This window comes from Dermacentor andersoni, chromosome 7, assembly GCF_023375885.2.
Source record: "Dermacentor andersoni chromosome 7, qqDerAnde1_hic_scaffold, whole genome shotgun sequence".
In the NCBI taxonomy this organism is placed as follows: Eukaryota; Metazoa; Arthropoda; class Arachnida; order Ixodida; family Ixodidae; genus Dermacentor; species Dermacentor andersoni.
The window spans coordinates 118,340,026-118,356,747 of NC_092820.1; the positions used below are offsets into that span (position 1 = coordinate 118,340,026).

A 16,722-nucleotide genomic window follows, 5' to 3' on the forward strand; every position below is an offset into this window, starting at 1 on the left:
GGAGGGAAAAGAAAAGGAGGAATAAAAATAAGAAAAATGGATAGTTCGCATCATGGATGCACTGCTTGTAGTGAAACGCCGTGGTACCAGGCTGAAGTTTATAAAGCAGCTCTTATGTGTCACACCCCGTAGATACGCTGGGCTACCGTTATTCAAACACCACATATCATGGTCGGCGGCAAAGGAGACAAGACTGTCGTCTGTGAAGTCAATCTTGGAGCTTTCCCATTGCTGATGCCGTTCACTGAAGTCACCTATGAAGACCCAGATGTCATTATTTGTTTGCACTATTTCTTTAGGCCTCTTGCAGTCAAAGCGGTGTGCTGGAGCTATGTAGGCTCCAACACATGCGAAGGACACAGTGTTCTTTTGTACGTGCAGGTAGGCATATTGGTTGTCGCCGTCAGGCTCTGCGACGTCGGCTACAAGCGTAAAATCCACTCGGATGCAGCCTGAACGGCATCGAGGTGCTCGGTTCACAAATCACCAGTATGGGGAAGCAAGTTTGTGAGATGAAATTGATGGGAGACAGAGCGACCGAAGCCAGCCATAGCATGGCGGTTACCAATACCCACGTCCGGTTCGCTACCCAGCACAGGGGGAGAGAAATAAAGGGATGGAAGCTTAAATGAAGTGACGAGAGAGGGGGGGGGGGGAGTTTTGCGCAAGAAACAACGTGCGTACCAACAGTGTAAGCTGTGGCAGAGACCTGCGGACTAAAGGTAATGTCGCGACGCAGTTACTGCGGACAACAGATAGCTGACACAGCAGCTGCAAGCTTCAGGATTTGCTTCGGCTGGGCCCTGTTCATTGCGTTTGTGGTCTCGGTGAGGGATAAGGCGCGGATAGATATAAGGTGCGTATACAAATTTGTGTACATACTTTTGTATTTTCATTCTATAGTACTGAGCAGTCAGAGAAGTTGACCAACTGGAAGGAGGTGGGGAAATAATTGGGTAGCTTCAAGACAGTCAGCTTAAAAGAATGTTCTTGATGGTTATGCTACTGCTGTAACTTGAGCATAAGGTATCCGTTTTGGTTTAAGATTCGACAATGCTCTCGATATTTGCTCGGGCGTGAATGCTTCTGAAATTACAATGATGCACAACTGCACCAGCTTAGGGCAGTTGGTATTGCAATATATTTTATACCACAGGGCGAACTAGATAAAGCAGAGAAGAAAGCACTTTCACACAGAACACCATCAATGTGTGTACATGTTTGCCAACCTGTCTGCTCTAGTTCGCTCTGTGATTTACAATGACGTTGAAAGCCTAGCGTAACATCCAGTCGAACTAAAGAGGTAGACGTCACCTTCCTATCGTTTCTATATTTTTGCTGGTGAACGCGCCCACAAGAATATTTGTCTACATTCATGTCAGGACGATCAGTAAGTGGTAACTAAATATACAAAATTTTTTAAATAGGTAGATACTGCGCCTATATATTTTCCAAAGCCAATAAACCAAAATTGAAAATGCCCATATAGGTAGGTTGGGAGAAAGGTTGCAGCGTCAACTTTAATGCATTGTCCACCTTACTATTTATGGTGCATCTATGACAACTTGTCTTGGTCTTTATTGCTCCTATATGCATTCGCCGACTGCACTACTGTCTCTTTTCATGACCAAGGGTACAGGCCTAGTAAGGAAACACGCTTTGCATGCTTCCTTCCCCCCCCCCCCCTCGTGAGCATAACGCATTGCACATGAATACTTGTCACTATAAAGTCGATGTTGAGGTCAACCCTAAGGGTTCTCAAATGAGTAGTTTTCGAGACCCTATCGAATAAGAAAGAAATAGTGCCAGAAACGGATTGCATTTAACAAAATATTCGTTACTTTTATTAGCTTTTTTTAATTGTGAACAACCGTTCTCGCCATAAATAGAAAGGAATATTCAAAATCTAGCATATTTAAAACATCAGAAAGTTTCTGTCACTACTCTGTACATTATAAAGCGTTGGTTATTAAAAATAAATACAGCACTAGGAGCAATTAGGCCATTTATTTGGATGCTCAGGATTCATTGGCGAGTGCTAATGATAGTGGTTTCGCCATTGAAGTCTCGCTTCCCGGGTATTGTATAAAACATTTCACTACGTAATTTCTCGTCTTTTCTGTCTATCATGGCCACCAAATGAAAGTCTTCGCAAAATTGATGATTCGATGTACTTGAGAACTGTTGACACAATATCAGTAATTAGGAAGAGTGACTACGAGTAGCGAATTCCTTAAGGCAGAATATAGGCATATTCGACCCAATCAAATATGACTATATTCGATTGGTCAATAGAAAGTCTAAGGTGTTCGCACACCTCACTAACCAAATTATTACAATGAAGCGAAAGCTATTTGCCTCACTGGTTGACCGAGGCCGATCATCAGAAGAAGGGCTTACTAGGGGAACCGACCCTGGAGAGAAGATGGAAGACTCCATCTGAAGCCGCAAAAATCACTGTAAATTGAGCAAATAAACATTTTTCATCATCATCATCCTCTAGTGACTGCCTCCGAACTTCGTCTGCTCTATGCCTACGACATGGAAGTTTTACAAATTGAATCATCGTCATCATCTTCTTCATTATCATCAATGACATCATCATCTACGTCGTCCTATTTCAAATCCACTGTCCAATGCAGGCCTCTCACATACACCTCTAAGTGCCCATTTTTTAGGTCAGCTTATCCTGGGTCCGCAGAGTTTCTAATTTTGTTTCACCACCTAGTCCTTCGCAGTTCTCCAGTACGCTTCAATCCCTTTGGCACCTATTGCGTAACTCTAATGGACCAACGTTTATGTTCGCTACACATTCGTACATACAAAAGGATTAGTCGTGTTCAGTGGGGCGAGCCCTCGTTCGTTCTCCGGAACACGCTACGGGTTTTCTTTTTTCTTGAATGGTTTACTAAAGCCCTAGCCTTCGCTGCACTCCGTGGAGTTGGACAAACAGAGCGCAGGCAAGCCCAGATGTTGCCATAGTGCGAAAGATGGATCAGATAATGCGTCATAAATAATGGCACGGTGACTATCTGAGCAGATCCAGCAGAATATGACATCGTAAAAAAAAAAGGCCACTTGCTTCTTTCGAGCACGTACTCTGCACCAAGACACGATTGAAGCACTGTCAGTAACACGACGTCTGCCACAAGCAGATCTCGCCATCCTATCATGGCGGTCACACCTGCTCCCCCATAACTTCGATAAGCAACTTTGTTATCTACTTGGAAGTTGAATGAAAAATGGCGATGCAAGTCTTCATTTCATGCTTGCCAACTTTTTTTTTTTTTTTTGCGGAGGTTAGCTACCAGTGGTTGGAAGAAAGTTCCTGTCATCTGGAAGTTGTGGTGTGTAGAGAGGAAGCGAAAACTGGTATAAGAAAATACTAATTGTTTTATGAGAAAACAAAAAAATAACTTTACTTGAGCAACCTCCTCCAGAAGCTGCAAAACGCTGCTGACGCACACATACAATATTGGCATCTACGTAATGAGAAGCATGCATGCTTTAGTAGAAAGTGGTCTGTGCGGATCATAGAACTGTTCTACAGAGAAAGGTTATTGGTTCATAACGAGTGCATTTGGTCATTGTTGTGATGTCCAGTGACCTAAGTTGGTGTCAAAGAGGTTCAATGAAAAATTGTACTTTCACAGTGGCTTTTGCCCAGTGTTATCTGAAGCACATACCTAATAGCACATAACGAGGGGTCCCAGAGGTGCAATCCCTACGATCTGTGGAATCGGCTCACAATTTAAGACTACACCCTCTTTGGAATCGGTCAACATTTTTACACTACACTATCTTCAGGATCGACACACATGTTTATACGCAGTGTACTCAGAATCGGTCCACGGTAACTGCAAGATAGTAGCCCTATATTTGTTACAGAAAAGGCTTGAACTTCCCAAAAACTTTTGCAGTAGAAAAAAAGATATACACTGGCACGTTACGCAAGAGTGATAGGAGTAGCGCGATTGCTTTGTTAGAAGATTACAATAAAAAAGTGCGCGTGGCAACTTCTGTCTTGGCCTCACTTCGCTTCTTGAAGGAGCATATTTCTACTAGAACTGCTCGCCTGATAGAATGATAGATACAGAGAAAATCACTGACGATTACGATACTCCGTGATGCGAAATTTGAGCGCCGCTCCATACGCAGTGACACCAGAGTATCAGCGGGCGAAGGTCGTGAAGAAGCAGCAGCTCCAAAGAAGAAGAACTAGTAGTATCAACAGGTCCGCAGGTGTTAATATATGGTTCAAGGCGTATTGTTCTCGCTGGTACTTTGCATACGTATTGTCATTTCGCGGTATATTGGCTGGCGCGAATAATATGTCTCCTGCGGCACGCTGCGAACGGAGCAAAATGGGCCACGACTGCCTCGCCAATCGCGAGATCAAGAGAGGCAACGCGTGGGTGACGCGCGGGCGAAATTCACAGTCGCCGCCGCAGACAGACCTTCACTCATGCAGCGCTTTGTTTCCCTACAGACGACGGACGCTACACTGGCGCTATCATCGCTACAAGCCCCATCTTGCGCGGCAATACACTTTTCTCCTCATGCTTCGCCATACTCTGCTCCTCCGCGTTCCGCCTCATTGTTCCGCTCCACCCACCTCCTCCGCTTTCCTGCTCGCGCTCTCTTCGCTATCGCCGTCTTTCATCTCCCGATGCGCTCCACATTCGCTTTCATCCTTCGCCGTGCTCATTTGCTTAGTTACGAGCGACAACGCAAATGTTCGCCGCAGGAAGGGGCACGTAAGAGCTGCGGTTTAAAAAAAAATAATTTGAAGCATGCTCGGGCGATTCAAGGCGAAAAGTCAGAATCCGAAGAAAGTATGCTGGGAGGCAGAAGAGAATAACGGAGGTAGAAAAGGCAACGTGAAAAGCACTTCATCTGCTTATTACGGGCGGGCTCGGTAGATGATTTCCTTAGGATACTGCGCCTCACCCGAATGAAAAAAAAAAAAAAGATTGTTTATAAGCCCAAGGTAATTAACGTAAATCATTCATGATAAGTACTGACGTGATATACATTTATAATTACCGGCGTCAGCGAAAAGATTAAAAGGCATCTTACGCTTAGAAACAGCTTACACGGAGCGCATGTCGAAGACGCTAATATTCTGGAGCGAAGGGAATGCCCTGAAATGCGCGAGCTAATGGTCACATCATGAAGACAGCACAAAAGGAAAATAAACTCTATCTCGGTAGCAAGCGTTCCACTTTTTATACAACGTGATGCCGGCTCCTAGTGTCGCTTGCTCTTCTGAATTGACACGGACAGATTGCTTCTCGCTGTCAGTACCAGACACCTCGCTCCACGAGTGTTATACGCTGACTGAGAGGCACAAAACGATCAATCTTTTTCGCGCCGCATCGGCGCTTCTTTCGTAAATATCTTTTGATGATTTCATCACCCCGGAATACTTTCATTTGCGCATCACGCCGGCTTCGTCCGCAATATTCAGAGGGATGCGACAACACGCACCAGCAGAGAGAAAAGAAGCGGGAATAAAGAACAATGCCCACAGACTGTTCTAATGCGTACGAAAACAGCAATACGGGTTCGTAATGAAAAAAAGTGCAAATGAAGGTAGAGAATGGAAAGAAATCAAGGAAGGATAGCCAGGAACACATAGATTATGTACGCGCAAAAATAAACATATTGAGAAGATACTAGGAAAGAAATAGGGAATGAAAGAAGCAAGAAACAGAAAGAAATGAAGCAAATGAAGGGAGATGTACAGAGATAAAGAAGAAAGAGCATTTTTTGAGCTTTTTCGATGAGAATAAGCGAGCTCCGCTCTCGCCAATATCAAAGCCGCGGTGGAGGCGGCGGCTCAAACGCTTGCGGGAAAATGCGGCGCCAAGCGAAGGCGTGCTGCCGGACAATCCTCCATCGTTAATTATATCACCGCTGGCGCCACCCGCGCAAACAGAAGCGACGGTGAGAAGAGAAGGTGACGACAAAAGAATGGAGGCCAGCCATGAGTGAATGAGAGAGAAGCGTGTGCGTACAGAGAGGAGGCGCAGGAAGAGGGCAACGGTGGCTCTCAAGAAGAGGACAAAGTTGAAAGAGAGCAGAACGCGTTAGGATGAAAGCGGCGGCATCAAGAAACGGCGCACGACAATACCACATCACACACACACAAAAACGAATAGATGGCGCTTTGGGTGTGCAAGGAAGTGTAAGACAAATTTATAATATAGGAAGGTGAAACGACAGCGAACAATAGTGACGGGGCCGCGAAAAACACAAAGACATTGCGGTGCGCACAAGGAAAAGGGCGACCAGAAAATGCGCATCGTCGGATATAAAGACTCTAAACAGACAGTTTTGGTTCTCACTTTTTTTTTTTCAGCGCCAATAGAATAAGCTCAGTCCTAGCTGGCGTTCGCAAATTTGGAATTAAAATGTTCATTTGAGGACACCGAGTGTCGGAAGAAGCGGGAAAGAAAAATTTCACAACAACGCAAATACCACAATATGAGAGCAGTCATAAGTAAAAAAAATAAAATAAAAGAATTACTCGAAGATATGTGATACAAAGGATGAAAAAAGAACGGAACATACTTCGACTCCCGCTCGAAAGACCCAGCATTCCTTGATGAAAGTCCGTCTGAGCGACTAATGCTTCTAAAGCAAACAAAAGGAACGCGCACTGCATTATTCCACTGAGAGCGGCTATTTCTGTGTCTCGCCCTATTTCCTTTATGTCGTTATTTTCCTTTTTTCAGCGAGCCCACGTCCACAGATGGCTCCCGAATAGCTTTAACTGTACTTGGTTTTGACGCAGTGAAACCATTTTTCTGATGTTGCATCACTTCTTTTTTTGTCAGTGACACGCTCTCTCTTTTCCCTCACCCTCGCCACAGACCCTAGTGTGTTTCTAACTATCTTTTCAATTCACTTTTTGCATCCTGGAACTTGGCGAGTTTTAGAGCTTACCATTCCTTTCATGCACACGCCGTTTCATCGGACTTTTGCCACTTCATTTCCTTTGCCACTTTCTTTTATTTTTTTAAAGAAACCTTCCTATATCCCTATATCATTCGTAGATATTTGTTCTGTTTGAAGTTGGAGTCAGAACATTCAGCACTGCTGTTCGCTAAGTGACCAGTCTGGAAAGCCGCGCACGAATCATCACTGAAGAAAAGGGAGACTCTCCCCGAGCAAGTCGGAAGAAAATGCGAGACTCTCAAGCGGGAATTCATATTCAAGGAAAAATGCAAATAAACGAATAAAAAGCAGTATAAAGGAGAGGACCTTCATGGACGAGCAGCTGCGAACGACTGAGCAATGGGGCGTTAAATTTAGATTTTTTTTATCGAGCATTTCGCCGTCTGAAACAAAAGACAAGTGTCAAACAATGCTTGTCGTTTCTGTACATCGTCATGACTGCACGCAGCTTCGAGTACTCGCGCTCCAAATGCTCCTTTAAGTTACTTTAGAGACCACTGAGAGAGTATCACCGTGGCCCGCGTTTGCCGATCAAATTTATACCTATTAGACGGTGCCAAAATGCATGACATAACCGGAAGCTCGTAAGGAAACTTCAAAGTGGCGTGGCCTCCGGTATTTGTTTTTGTGCATTTTTCTCGTTTACCAATCACCCTGGCGCTATCAGGGAGGCTGTTTGTATATTTTACTTTTGTAATTTAATTACATAGCCTAACATGACCTTCCTCTTTAGTGTGTACTTAACAAATTCGTTATTACTGAAACTGGTGCTGTGCACTCAGTCTAGTCTATGTTGAAGCGAAATCGCCAAATGAACCACTGAGCGGAAAAACCGGCGGCGTCTGTAGCAGCTAAACGGTACCTAAATTCCCATAAGCCACGACGCCACGACACAAGTGTGCCTCGCGTGCTCATGACGCTGGCGCGTCGCATTAATGTACTCGGGCTGTACGTACTGCTACGGAATCTGAAGCATCTGCACCGTCGGCGGCCACAACCTCGGCAGTAGCGAAACGTGGCCATGAGCGCTAGTACGCTGGAGACGAAGTAAAGGAGCGGAAGAACGCAGACACACGAGCGAAGAGGCAGGCAGCTAAATCCGCCATCGTCGTCGACTCTACCGCTACACGACGGGCGGAAAGAGCCTTAAGCAAACGTCACTTAAAGCACAAAACGCGAAGGACCACTCAGCGGCGTAGAGAATAGAAGTTATTATTTTTCCCCTGATCAATGTGAGTGGCGAATGATATTTTACAAAGCAATAGGAGCATATTACTATTTTAAAGCTCAAGCAAGTAGCCTCCTTATTGTAAGCTCTCGTCACAGCTATGCAGTGTATGTTACGTGTAACCTTCAATACATACAAGGTGCTTCAGCTAGCTTCACGGCGCGCAAGCGGGTATGTCACGTGGTATATTTTTTTATTTCTACGGGCATCCGCGGTAAGCTGAAAAGCACTAATACTCCATAGATAAAGTTAGAAACTGTCTAGTTGGACATTTTGCATAGCGCTATACAACTAATTGGAATTTTTTGCCTAACTTTGTTGCTTCATAAGTTGGTTAATTATTCTTGAGTTAATTATCTAACTAGGCAAAATACAAAGAATAGCGTGACACACTAGATACAAAAGTGAGCAACATGCATTTAGTCACGTCGTCTTAGAGTGCACGGGCAAATTTTCAAACACTGGTTAAAATTAGTTGAAACACCCTGAATATATGCATCCATAATGTACTCAGGCATTTATCTCACTTTGAATCACATCAAGTGGTCTTAATGCACCTCTAAAGATACAGCTAAGTAAATAAATAAAATAAATCATTCCATGTTCTGCAAAGTCGCTCCGTCTCCGACAAAGGGAACACCTAAATATAATTGCTTAGAAAAGTATCCTTCCACCACCTCTATACTTATATCCTAGTTGTGTAGCACTCACGACGACGCCTCTCCTGAAAATCGCTAAAGAAAAATAAAGATCTGCATAACGAGCGTACTTGAAATCCAGAGGCCATCAACGGTTACCTTAAGGTAATCGCCCAAGCGATCCTTCAAAAGCAGCTAATCTTCCATGAACACGCTTCGCGACGTTCGCGAGAAGCGGCGGCTCTTTAGAAACTGCTTTAAGTGATGCTTTCCTCTCTCGACCTGCGGGAGGGTGCTTAGGAAGCATAACCCGTATCAAAAAGAAAAAAAAGGGGGGGGGGGATTCGAAGATTTCGAAACAAAAGAAAGCAATTGTAAAAACAATAAATAATAGAGGAAGGAAACCTGAACAACGGCAATCTAGGATGAACTGCGCAGGCGGTGGGCGGACCGCGCGGAACATCGAACGCCATCTTCGGGTGGGCGCGCGAAGCGCTCAGCGCCGACCCCTTCCCTGTTTTGCTTCCCCTTTTCTCTCACATTCTCTCCCTTGACCGCGCTTTCTGCTACCTTCGTTCATCTCTCTCTCTCTCTCTCGCCCCGTTCTTTCCTCTCTCTTTACCGAGCGCCTGGAGCCGGGAGAGGCTGCCTTGCGCTGCCTCCACCACGACCGCTCAGTGGGAGCAGTGCGGTGAAGCCATTCACACGGTTCACACACGCTCGCGCGCTCACCCCGCTGTCGGCGGTGGTGCTTCTCCTTCGGGCAGCCCGACGGAGCGCTCCCGCTTGTCTGCTCTGCCGCCTCCGTCGTTTAAAGGCGTCGCGGCAGCATCGTCTCTGTTTGCCGATATACACTTTCTCGGCGTCTTTCTTTTTTTCTTCTTCTTCTTTCGGTCGTCCCGGCTCCGCCACGCTCTTCCTTTCTCCCTGAAGCGGAAATTTCCGGCCCGAGAAGCGGTCGCCGCCGAGTTGGCGAGTGACGACGTCTTGACGCCACCCACGCCGCCGACGCCGCCTCCGTGTCGCCAGCTCCGTTCGAGCGATTCCCCCCTGCTGTCGTCTTTGTTGTTCTCGCTACCCCAGCTTTCCCGGAGCTCTGTCTCTTCTCTGCAGTCTGGCGTGTCGCTGACTGAGACGTTGAGCGAAGAGTGTGCCGTCTTTTAAATCGCCGTTTTGTCGGTGGCTTGGCCAGTTTGACGCGTTGGAGACCGGCGTCTCAATCGGCCTTTGCTGTGCTTGTGGATGAGAAGAGGTGACCGCTGACAGCTCTCGGAAGCCCAACCGAGCATCCCTAATTGCAGTGACTTTCTTTTCTTTTTCCGCCCGAAGCAGACGCGTGTGTCTGAGTGAAAATACCTCGCGACAGCACCGTGGGACGTCAAACTCGATTAAACCCCGTGTGAACCAGAAATTGATTTTGCGGAGTGAAGTGTTGGCTTCTTCTTTGCTGTTTCGCTTCCTAAACGACTGAAGTTTTTGTCACTTCCGGGTGACTTGTATCAACCGGACAAGTCATCACTCGATGATGTTGACACTTTTGTTCGTGCCGCATGATCCACGCCACAGGATTTTAAGACGCGCTGACTTTTGTGCGTGTACTGCAGTGTGACGTTGTTCCCCACCCCCCTGGATACATTTCCGTCTGGATTCGGTGGAATTCGTGCCCCGTGAAGCACCACCCTATCGACCAGGAAATCAAGGCCCAGCCTTTTTTTATATAGGGGTGGTATTGCGTGAGCGGTAATCGAAACTGCGTGGTTTGTGTCGAGAGTTACTGCGTAGAGCGACTGCTTCTGCAATTTTACCCGCCTGGTGCAGTCACTTCTAAAATAGAAGAACCGGTGTTCTGGAATACGCAACGGATTTTAAACAGCTTTAAGTACTCTTGGTGAACGTTGCCCTCATTTTTCGCGAGCAATTGCTGTGTTGTGCAGACTGTAGTAGATTCCAATGGATTTCCTTCTGCTGACAAATTAGAACTAGTGCGAACGAAGACAATATCGCACACTGGTTCGCAAAAGACTGACGTCGTTTTAAGGGTGATGACGCTTCCTAGAGGAATTGTGCACTGTGCCCCCACTTGAAGGAACGATACGCAACACAGAAGGATTGTCCCGGTTGGCCATTCACCGTGAGGATTGAGACATCGCAGAACTGGCTCATCAGGTCACAACCAGGTCGTTTTTACAACAGCATAATTGCAAAGGTAAGAAAAAGTAAACGCATGCCTTCAAACAAAGCAGTTCTAAAGGGGTGATTCTGTATATATGTGTTGGTAAATTTCTTTTCCGGTTGTTTGGGAAAAGCAACAACAAAATGTTATTTTTCTGATGCAAGTTGTGGAGTCATTTCCGTTTTGAACCGTTTTCAAGTGACATACGAGCTACAAGGTTCGTCAATAGCGCCTGACTAGTCCAAGGTATGCTAAACGTTACTGGAAACGTCCACAATCACAATACGAAAACCATCCTTTTGAAAATTTTCGAAACCTCAATTATGTCAAAAGGAAAATTTTCGACTGAGAAGAACATAATAAAGAATATTGACGGGAATAAAAATATCATATTTATCTTAATAGGCAGGCACACCAATCACTGGGCATAGTATTTATTGTGACAGACCAAATATTGAAAGTACCAAAATACCAATCATCGTCGTAAAAACGTCATCCGATTCACTGTCAGGATATAATTTACCCCTTTTTCTGCACGCAGTAGAAGTATTTAGGTGTCTTATAAGTCGCCAGCGCGTTGGAACTGCAACAATGTTGCGTGATTTGAAGAACATGGTTTCTTAAAACGTTTTAGAGGGTACTATGCTACATTAAAACGTTTGCTTCTTTAGGAACTGTGGGAAGTGTAACAAGAAGTGTCAACTGGGAAGCTTATCACGCAAACGTTCACTTCGCGTAACGGTGACGGCTCTTTGGCCACGTTCGTAACGACAAATGTTAAGTCAAGGACCCTGCATGGAGAGCTGCATGGAGAGCTGTGCTTCTGTTAGAGGCAACCTTATCTTCAAACTTTAATATGTGATAAGTGTTACCCAGCCTTAATTCCCTGTAAATTCAGTAATACGTCTTAATACATCTTTTTTCTCTCATTTTATGATCAGAATCGGGAAAAAATGCTAAACAAAGAGAAATTTCAATGTCGAAAAAGAAAAAAGAAAAGCTTGACGCACAGACAATGTTATCAGCTACAAGGAACCCTTAGCGCGGCGTTTTCACGTTTGAAAGGAGCTCGCTGGGTCATATGGCTTCAGCGTCCGGGAAAAAAACGAAAACAGAGTACGGTTGTTGGTTTCGACGTCGGAGTACCACAGCTGAACCACACAAGAGTGGAAGCGGAAAAGAAAACCCCTAAAATGCTGCCCTAAACGAAAGACCGTATGTTGCTGCCAAGTTGAAGTCGTCTTCTGAAAGAGCTAAGGGCCTTTCTTCTTTATTTCTTTTTTCTCGGAAACACAATCATGACAAACAAAATACGTGGTAGATATTCTTGGCTGGTATTACAAAAGAAAAAAGAAAGCTGGCAAGAATATAATGTTTTCGGCAAAACAAATGCATCAAGAAAGAAATCAAGATAGTTTTCTTTAAGTGCAGCAATCGCAAATTATTTACAATATCGCTTTTTGCGAAGAACCTTTGCTTTGTGATACAAACACGCATTACACTGCACACATCCACAGATTGGGGCTTTAGACCCACGTTAAATAGTAAAGGATTTCGTCTGGACAGGAAGATTGGTTGCAGCTGAACACTCTTTTTCAGGCATCCATGTTCATGCCGGTCACCTTGAAATGTAGTGAATGCGATGTGCTTTCTTTTTTTTACTAAGAAGGGCGAAATGCGGCATTACACTGCGAATATCACACAAAAATTTAGTATCTTCAGCTATCAGACATCATGAATAAGTGTACACGTGCGTTCTTCTCACATAGCAAAAGATTGTTATCGTTTACACAACTTGTGATAGGGGAAACAAGAAGAAAGAAAAAGAGACTGCTTGAATAATACTTTCGGTGTCATTGATTTCTTGTTTTGATAGAGGGATGCCCGAAAACTGAACTTTATTCGGATACGATGTCATAAAGGCAACTCCGGACGTGGGGCTTTCAAGTAGAATGAAAAGTTGACGCAATTGATAAAAAGTGCACATACAACTTGTATAGGTACTAATAAAACTAATGTCATTGTGATGATACAAGAATATATATATTTGCCGATGCTTATATGTATAGAAAATGTCCGATTGATATGGCCCAATAATTCTTATTGCATCAACAAGCCAGAGCTTTGTGCGTCGCTGGTCTCAACATCTGTGCTCATGCAGCGCATATTTTTGAGCCCAACTGGTAAGAACTCGCGTGGTTCGGTGATGAAGTCTCCTGTCGCGATGAACCTACGACTCATGTTTATGATAGTCGTGGTAATTGGACATTGTCATTTCTAACGACAGATCGAAGCATTGCTGTATTTCGGTGCCACTTCATGACATCGCCTGCCAGCCATTTGCTTGAATACGTATGTCGCTCACTTTTCAGCAGCGCAAGGTTACTACATGAATTCGGTTAACAACGTGTGTTGGAATTTAGTGCAAATGTTACACATGAACAAGCATGGCAGTCAATCCCGAAAAAACAATGTTCTCAAAAGCAAACGTAAATTGTATAATCACAAATCAATGAAACGTTACCAGAAATTCAAAAAATAGCTTTGTTGCACAGCAGTGCGTCCTAACAGAAAAGTCTGCTTTACAAAAAATAACCGCCGTTGTGCGGCAGGGTGCAGATGATCTGAAACCGGCGGAGGCGAATAGGGGCTCCTGGAAGATTGATGGCGTAAGCGTAGGCAAACAAAATGAAAAGGTCAGCAATTCATGGTATAAATGCATCAAGCCTAATGTTGCTTCGCAAGAACCCGGCATTTCGTCGGCGTAGAAGCACCAAAAAGCTTAAAATAACGTACTTGGTGGCCCCAGCTAGCACACAGTTTCAAAAGGGTGCGGCAAAAATTCATCCATCTACTCATACATCCATCATTCACGATGAACGGGACGGCCGGCAAGAAATATCATTTTGCTTTTGTAATAGTACGTGCTGCTGTTGCTTATCTTAGGGTATGTAGGGTGCATGCGTCGCTATCGGAAATGTGGGATACTGATTCTGAAATATATATGTAATCCAAGTATGAAGACTTTGTTTTGTAATTAATCTAATTGGAAAAAAATGTACACCAGAATACAACCAGCCACGCTCTGCACTAAACTACGACCACAGCTTATAACATCTTTAAAATATTCTAGAAAACACACTGGTTTCACATAATCGCGTACATTCCCACAGCGCCTTGTTATCGCTGTGTTCATAAGAAGCAATTTTTAATTAATGACTCTGAATATATAAATCATATAACATATCCAAATAAGCGTACCAGGCTGTATTAAAATTGTGAGCAACACTTTTAATTTTTAGAAAAACGTTCTCAGCTTGTTATCAGTTTACTTTGATCGTAAAATATATTTTTTTGTGGCGCCAGAAGGCTCTTACCATTGAAAACCGTACGACGGCAGAAAGCACTGTGTAAGCCTAACACCTGTGACCTAACACCATGATGACATCTGAAACGTACTCGGCCTGATGCAGTCAAGCATATGCACTTAAAATAAAGTTTATGTAAAGGAACACTGAGATCCATTTCCCACACATGAAATTAGTACCTGTGACAGGCACAAGTATCTGAAATCGCCTGCAGTTGCAACGAGAAAGTAAGCGCAATTAATGATGAGAAAAGCTATGTTAATCTACTACGAGTTTAAAATGTAACAACAACGTAGTGGTAAAGAGAAAAGTAAGTGAAAAGGAAACAAGGTGCCCTCACTATCAGTGAAATGCTTTTTCATGAGACGAGTTGTATTTAGTATCTAAGCAGAAGCGCCAGCGTGACCTAACCAAAAGAGGACTCGTTAAATCTATTCCATGCCAGTGTCAGGAAAGCAACAGTCGTATAGTACATAAACTATTTGTAATATTAAGCCAGTATTCCTGCTTTAAGATTTTTATAGGCTATGGTGTAAGGCTTCTTGTTACAATCATAATGTTTTTCAAGAAAGTATTTGACATAACCAATTTATCTGTTTTCAGAACGTGATTATGAGCAATGCTATAATCTCGAACAACTTTGTGTGGCAATGAAGGGAAAGCCTAGGGGGAGGGAGCTTCTGCACACGTGTCACCAAGCCAAGTAGTCCTCCTCGGTTTGACAGTGGTTTTCGTTGCTCCGAACAGATGCTGAAAAGAAGCAGCTTCCACGTGCGATGGTTTCGCGTTTGCCCAGACGCGGAAGCGAAAGCCGCAAAATACGTAAACCTTTTTTCATTCAGTGGTGTGTTTTGTCCTGTTTAACTAACGTGAATGGAAACTCAGGACTCTTTTCAGAAGCGCTCTCACCTGTGCAACGCTTTGCACCCGCGGCTTTCTCTTCATAGCCACGGAAAGTTGCCCGCGAGTGGATCTACCGAATTTATTTACTTTCTGCCGCTGAGCAATACAGATTGCCCTGAAATTTTCCAAATGCGCATTCGCCTTATCCCGATGCGTGTAGGCCTCTGCCACTCTATTTCTGGAGCGGCAGAGGCCTGCCTTAAGTGCCAAAAATAGGGTTTTTAAGAATTCCGTCGCTGTATTTGACACCAGGTTGATTGGGAATATATATATCGGCGGAATTACATGTTGCTTCAAACACATTGGGTTTTTAGCAGTTCACGAGTAGAAAAACATTATATTCATTGCGAAAATGTCGAGTAGCATTTCTTTTTCTTGGTTCTTACCTGATTTTTTGCCGTTCAGATGCACCTAATGTAAGATTTCTACTTCCTTGACCCGAAGTTCCCTCGAAAACTATAAATTGAACACTGCCGGGTCTGCCATTCCAGGAATCCAGTCAGCCGGCTGTGGCGAACGAAACCAGAGTGATAATCTGACGCTCGACCGCGAAGTGTAAGGAGTTATGATGTCTGTGTATCGATAAAACAAATTATGTGATGGTTTACGATAGTTATGACACAATGATGGTGAATATATATATATATATATATATATATATATATATATATATATATATATATATATATATATATATATGATGGGTTCACAATCTTTTTTTTAACCACATTCTAAGCCTGCTGGGAATGGTATGCTGCACACAGTTGAACTGCGGCAATCCTTGTATGCATGAGAAGGCCAGAAATTCCAGTATGCATCTTTTGGGCGAGAGCCCTGACCCAGCCTGGAAACGCACATATCCCATGATACTTTCTTTTGTGATTGTTAGGTACTTGCAAAAGCACTTCGTTATGCGCTGTTATGCTGCATTATCTTGTTAATATCTCTTGATTAAAACCCGTATTGGTGAGGCGTAATTCTCTGGTTTGTACGGTTATATCTAGATTAACGGTGTGCCTGCTCTATAGCAACAGCAATCCAAGTAAGCAATCATGCAGGTTATGCTACATGAAAACGAACACTTTTAGTGAAGATGTATTTCGCTGAAAACATAAATTCGCCCCGCAATTGCCCTGTTTCACACGAAGCTACATCAAAGAAGAGAAGCATCACACCCGCCATCTCGGAATTCGGGTGTGGTGACAACGAACTCGAGAAAAAAAGAAAGAAAGGCAAAGAAAACTTGCATTCACGGTGGGCGCCCCCTTTCTTTCCTTCTAGGAATTATTGTAAACAGCTGCAAGGTAGGCGGCAGGTGTCAACTGCATTTGCTTTTCAGCGTTTTGTTTTTTTCTGTTGCAATCGCACTTTTATTTATCCTCTTCGAACAGTAATCGTACGTACTTTGAATTATGGTTCTAAGACTCCTGCTTTTCATTATTATTGAAT

At 43.9% G+C, this 16,722-nt stretch overlaps 1 protein-coding gene across 1 annotated transcript in view; it reads left to right on the forward strand.

Moving 5' to 3' along the window:
• Positions 1-9,471: 9,471 nt before the first annotated feature.
• LOC126533936 (maltase A2-like) overlaps positions 9,472-16,722 on the forward strand; it is an 86,524-nt gene continuing 79,273 nt past the window's right edge. The window contains exon 1 of the mRNA XM_050181156.3: positions 9,472-11,035. The gene's annotated coding sequence lies outside the window, so the exon portion shown is untranslated. The remainder of the gene's footprint in view (positions 11,036-16,722) is intronic.